The sequence below is a fragment of the Oreochromis niloticus genome, linkage group LG7 (assembly GCF_001858045.2).
Source record: "Oreochromis niloticus isolate F11D_XX linkage group LG7, O_niloticus_UMD_NMBU, whole genome shotgun sequence".
Classification (NCBI taxonomy): Eukaryota; Metazoa; Chordata; class Actinopteri; order Cichliformes; family Cichlidae; genus Oreochromis; species Oreochromis niloticus.
This window is the reverse complement of record NC_031972.2, coordinates 41709328-41716042: the sequence shown is the minus strand read 5'-3', so window position 1 is coordinate 41716042 and position 6715 is coordinate 41709328.

Genomic DNA, 6715 nt, shown 5'->3' with positions numbered 1-6715 from the left:
GTAACATATTATCCCAGATTTAGTCATTTTGTCATATAAATGTTGACCCAAATCCTTTTACTCAGTAATGACTTTGATATCATGTGAGTATTCCAGGAACACATCTACTGTGTATTTGAGCCGAAGCTGAGCAGCATGATCTTGTTTTATTGTGTTTACTATGCACTGGCTCAGAGTGTTGGCTGTGAAGGGTTTCAAGCTGTTGCTACCACAGTACAGTTGCAAGCATTGTTATTTTTGGATAAGTCCCACAGTTATAGCCCTCTCCAAAGTGCATCCACTTAAACGCTGTTTGTCATAGTTATTTGTGCTCAGTTGTTTTTCAGAACTGTTATCTAAACCAGAACTTGTGGAGAAACACTGACTCACATCTATCTTTTCCTGAGACCAAACACAACTGAAGACAAATTAAAAAAAAAGATTAGAACATGTATCCAAGTCCCATTGAAGGGTGCATAAGGGACTGATCCATCAAGTGTGCTCACACAAAGAGCCAGCACACTGTGGTCCAAGTTCAGCTGGCTTACAGTCACAAAAGAAAAAAAAGAGAAAAGGTCTCGTTGCTAAATGCACTTCCTTCTTCCATTCGTGCATCTGGGAGTCATCTAAGGGGAAGGATGGGAAAGCGGAAGCTCCTGGCAGTGAGGCAGAAATCAGCGAGGTTATGAAAGCTAGTGTTGAGAAATGGGAAAGCTATTTTCACAGGAGTTGTCTGTGGAATTAGTTTATTTTCTTCATGAAAGCATTGCACTCGGTCTTTACAAGTCGACCCAGAAATTCCAACAGTGACACAATTTTCATATACTGGGCTCTGTGAGCCATCACAATGGACTTTGGAAAGGAAAAAGTGAAAATGAAAGACTATTAGTAGGTGACCTGCTCTACCACCTGAGCTACAGCCACCCAGCCAAGTCCATTGATGGCAAAATAGTGTATGTTCACAGAACACTTCCCATGTTAGAGAAAATCCTTTCACTCCTTTCATATCTAACCAAGTGCCGAACACTCTGCAGGAGGTAGACACTTCTTCTTTCAGCTACTCCCTTTAAGAGGCTGCCACAGATCATCTGCCCGGTCTCAGTCTATTCCTAGGAATCTCACACCAACCCTCTGCATGTCCACTGTCACTACATCCAGGAATATTCTCTGCTGTCTTCTTATTTTCCTCCTGCCTGGCAGCTCCGTATTCAATATTCATTGTCTAATATGCCCTCTGTACGGCTCAGCCTGTCTTTTTGTCAAACTCACCATTCCATACCATACATCATAGAAAGTCTCATAACCATCTTGCAAACTTTCCCTTTTACTCTTGCATCTTGATTATTAGTCATTATCTCTCTCTTCCACAGTGTTTCTTTTTTCCTGTCTTCCTCCCCTAACCCTAACCAGTCCTGGCAGATGGACGCCCCTCCCTCAGCCGGGTTCTGCTGGAGGTTTCTTCCTGTTAAAAGAGAGTTTTTTTCCCACTGTCACCAAAGTGCTTGCTCATAGGGGGTCATATGATTGTTGGGGTTTTCTCTGTTGTATTATTGTAGGGTCTTTACCTTACAATATTAAGCGGCTTAAGGCCACTTAATATTCAATTAAATAAAATTGAATTAAATTGAGATTCCTGTCTGACTTCATCTGTCCACCTCTCTGTCACCTCTTTAAACAAGAGGGACCTCAGAACCAACCCCTTATTTAATCACACCCTCACCTTAAATCCATCCGTGACTCCTACTGTACACCTACCACTGTCTCGGTGCTCTCGTACATGTCCTGCACGAGCCTCACATACTCCTCTGCCACTCTTTGGTTCCTCATGCAGCATCACAGTTCTTCTCTTGGCACTCTATCGTATGCTTTCTCTCAATCTACAAAGACACAATGCAACTCCTTCTGTCCTTCTCTGTATTTCTCTATCAACACTCTCAAAACAAACATCCTATAACCAGTCAGACTTGTGCAGGCCAAAGCAGCTTAGCTAGTGAGTGCTGCAGAGGAGCCAGTAAATTGGATGATTGTGAGGAGGAAGTATATTCTGTAACAGAAGCCTGTGGTCCAGTTCAATTCAATTTACATAGCACTGATTTACAACAACAGTTGTCACAAGATGCTTTCAACTGTAATGCAAAGAAACTACATTTTAGAAAGAAACAAATAACGTGACCCCTATGAGCTAGCATTTGATGACCCTGGGAAGGAAAAATTTGCTTTTAACAGTAAAAAACCTCAAAAAAGAAACAGGCTCTGACAGGGGCAGCCTGTCGCAACAGATGGCTATCTGTTGCGACTGGTTGGTGAAGGAAAATAGAACTGCAGACAGAAGAGACAGGGCAAACTATCTGGAAGAGAGCCAGAGCTATTTTTTAATGATTACACATAGTACTGGTGTATAAATACACAGAGTAAAAAGAAGAGTCAATTAAGTCAATGAAGAGAAGCTAATATGGGAGAAAAATTGTCCCTTTTTCTAGTTTCAGTTGGTATTCTTGCTGCAGCATTCTGGTTCAAATGAAGGCTTTTCAAAGTACCTGACTTCTAGATGCATGCATTTATTACTCCTAGAAATAATAAATGCATGAACTCAGCAGCACTCTGAGACAGGATGTTTCTCATTTTAGTGATACTACGGAAATGACTGAAGGCAGTCCCACATATTTGTTTAATGTGCTCACTGAATGTCATACCCTGATCAAAAATGACTTAAATATTCCTCACAGTGTTACTGGAGGCCAGAGTAAAGCAATGCAGAGTAAACGTCTGGTTAGACATCACGTTTCTACAATTTTAGGAACCTCTTTTTGAAATTTTGAAGTAGGAAATTAGAGTTCATTTAGGCATTTACATCTTTTCAAAATGCCTGCAGATTTCTGTCAATTGGATGAATAAAACTGGGCATCATCTGCAGAGTAATAAAAATGTATGCATTGCCTAAGGTCCCATGGTGCCACTTTTAAAATTCACATAGCCCACCAACAAAGATTGCTTAATCTCATTTAAAAGTGAAGCATTCTTAGAATGGGGTTTAACAGGCACATTGATGGTTTGGAGGAAGAAAATACTGAAGATAAAAAGATTGATCAGAGATGCGGCAGTGCTTGATAGCACATCTGTGGGATGGCTGAGAAGAAAAGCTTGGACAATGTTTTGGATTGACTGGGATGGCTATTCTTTTCTCTAATAGTTAAAAATTTACTTGTGAAAAATTCACAAAGTCATTATTAGTTATGGTTAAAGAAATACGTCTCAACAGAGCTCTGACTCTTTGTAAGCCTGGGTACAGTACTGAAAAGAAATCTGGGGTTGTTCCTGTTTTCCTCTGTATGTGTTGAATGCAGTAGAAAGATGCCATAGATTTCCAAAGGGCTTTTTGTATAGAGTAAAAAACTCTTGTTCCAGATCAAATGCAGATCTGCTTAATGGCTGCACCCCCGTTTCATTTCCATTACATGCTATCTGCTTTGAAGTAAATGTTATAGAGTTATGCCTCTAATTTGCTGCCTCCTGTTTCAGAGGACCTACAGTAACCAGTAATGTGTAATCAATTATTGTACATTTTAAATGTAATAAAAAAGTCTGACAAAAGAGGAAATACTGTTAAATGTTCAGTTTCTATGCTCTATGTTCGGAGAAGACTCAGAGTATAAAACGGTGGTTACGTTTTTAGAGAAGCTAACTTAGTCTAATAAAAAATTAAATGAATTTTTGAGGCCATCAAGATCCCAAAGACTTCTGAGATCTACATGGATGTTTCATCATTATTTTATCAAAACTGAGCAAGAAATCAGGTAGAAAGTCTTGCTTTCAATTTCTTCATACATGAGCTCCTCTCCTTACATCTTTTCAACACATTTAGCTGGTAGACATTGTTATATCCGCCATAAAGTGAAAACTTCATAAGACAAAGTATGTTTACATGTCTGCTTGACAGATTCAACTAAGAGCCACCAGAATGGGGTATGATGACAAAGATGTGTAACATGGGCTTGAAATCACTTGTAATACAGCTCAGAAATATGGCACCTCTAAAACACATGTTTTAGGGGTGCAACATATAAAGGACTGATATACACAGAGAGTTTTACAAACACCTTACAATACTCACCAAAAGACTTAAAAACAACAAAAACTTCCACAAATCCACTACAAACTGGACCTGGGAACAATATGCTTATTTGCACACTCAGTCACATAGTTAGTGACCACACTCAACGTACTATATTTGCACATTTTGCATCTTGCACATGGCTTTGTCCTGTTTGTCTACAATATCCTGACCATAACTTGAACCTGGTATTCGATACCTACTGCACAATCCACTTTGTATTGTCTCTGTCCTGTCTGTGTTAATTGTACAGTTAGTAGTGTATAGTTATTATAATAGTATTGTATAGTTGGTAATTAGTACCCTTTTATCCCTTAATTTTACCCAAATTTAGCAAGTTATTTATTTGTAATTCCTAGTTTTCTGTCTCTCTGAGATGTATCTTCTATATTCTTATAAATACACCATGGGGGTGAAACAGCATTTTCGTACGCTGCATGCTGTGTATACTGTTATATTGACAATAAAGTTCTTGAATCTTGAATCAGTGCATTCACTGGCATGATGTTTATTGTCGATGTGAAAGAGGACAGAGGGAGCAAAGTGTATAGTCAGATAAGGTCTGGTCAGAAATGCAAAAAGTTGACTAAACAGCACCTTAAAGTAAAAGAAAGAAAGAACGAAGGAAACATACATTCTGGTAAGTCAACCCACTAGTACCAAGGGTACTTACCTCATTTTTACCTTTGACGTATTGCACATGCATATTCTGGACGCCAACATTCATTTAATCACAAATGTCATCAAATATTCCTGTTTATTAAGTCTGTACTTTAAAGTACAGGGTGGGCCATTTATATGGATACACCGTAATAAAATGGGAATGGTTGGTGATATTAAAGTCCTGTTTGTGGCACATTAGTATATGTGAGGGGGCAAACTCCTCAAGATGGGTGGTGACCATGGTGGCCATTTAGAAGTCGGCCATCTTGGTTACAACTTTTGTTTTTTCAATAGGAAGAGGGCCATGTGACACATCAAACTTATTGGTAATGTCACAAGAAAATCAATGGTGTGCTTGGTTTCAACGTAACTTTATTCTTTCTTGAGTTATTTACAAGTTTCTCTTTGTCCACAGCCATTGACATGTCGAAGAGGTTAACACGTGAGGAGCGGATCGAAATTGTGTTGATATCTGGTGAACGCAGTAACCGAGTCATTGCAGCAGATTTCAATGTAAGACACCCTACGAGACCACCCATCTCCCATGCTACAGTTAGCAAACTGCTTGCTAAGTTTCGTGAAACTGGTTCAGTGTTGGATTTGCCAAAATGTGGACGCAAGAAAACTGTCACTAATGAAGAAACATCAGTGGCTGTCCTAGCTTCATTCAGCAAGAACCCACAGCGTAGCACTCGCCGCATGTCACTGGAGAGTGGCATTAGTTGAACATCCCTTCGGCGGATATTAGCTACTCACAAATGGCACCCTTACAAACTCCAGCTACTGCAGCATCTCAACGAGGATGACCCAGATCGGCGCACAGAATTTGCAGAATGGGCAAAACAAAAATTGGAACAGGACCCTCAGTTCACGCAGAAGATTTTGTTCAGTGATGAGGCAAACTGCAGCACCTGAAACTACGGATACTGGATGCCCGTGCTGGCATTTCTCCTGCGGTGTTGCTATCAGGGTGTGAAGAGTGGGAGAAGAGGGTTGCATTGACAATCCAACACAATGGGCAGCACATTGAACACATTTTATAAGTGGTCAGAAACTTGTAAATAACTCATGAAAGAATAAAGTTACGTTGAAACCAAGCACACCATTGTTTTTCTTGTGACATTACCAATACGTTTGATGTGTCACATGGCCCTCTTCCTATTGAAAAAACAAAAGTTGTATCCAAGATGGCCGACTTCTAAATGGCCACCATGGTCACCACCCATCTTGAAGAGTTTGCCCCCTCACATATACTAATGTGCCACAAACAGGACTTTAATATCACCAACCATTCCCATTTTATTACGGTGTATCCATATAAATGGCCCACCCTGTAGTTCAAATCCCAATCAGAATCTGCAATCAGACATGGGAAAAACTCGAAGTTATGCATTTGCAAACAAAATGCACTCATGGAAATCGAAGTATTATTTGAAGCCATTCGCTATAGTGATAGTCCTTAAACTGACATGGTACGATGGAGAAAACCTGTATAACACCGGAAAATGTTGATTTGATGACGGCATTTACCTCTGAAGTCGGTAAAACATTCTAAGACTTGAATATTTTCATCATCATGTTTCGCTGTGTGACAAATAATGATCACACGGTGTGATACACTGAATAATACCACTTTATATCAGACAGTGGCATCATTCTCTCTGAAGTTCTTTTCCTCATATGCACTCTTCTGTTGCAGCCACAAACGTTTTTAGTTTTATCAGTAAGAAAGATTTTAAGACATTCATGGTGAACTGCTGAGAACTGATACAGAGATCACTCCTCATCCTCTGAGAGCAGTCGGCCACATTCATTTGAAGTATTTGCTCAAAGTCCTACATATCTTAAAAATTCTGGACTTGTAATACTGCTTTTCATTGTTTTACAATTAATTAATTGAGAAGTAATTTTGCAAATTACATGGTTTAAGTAGATTAGACTTAGCAAAGCATTGGGGAATTT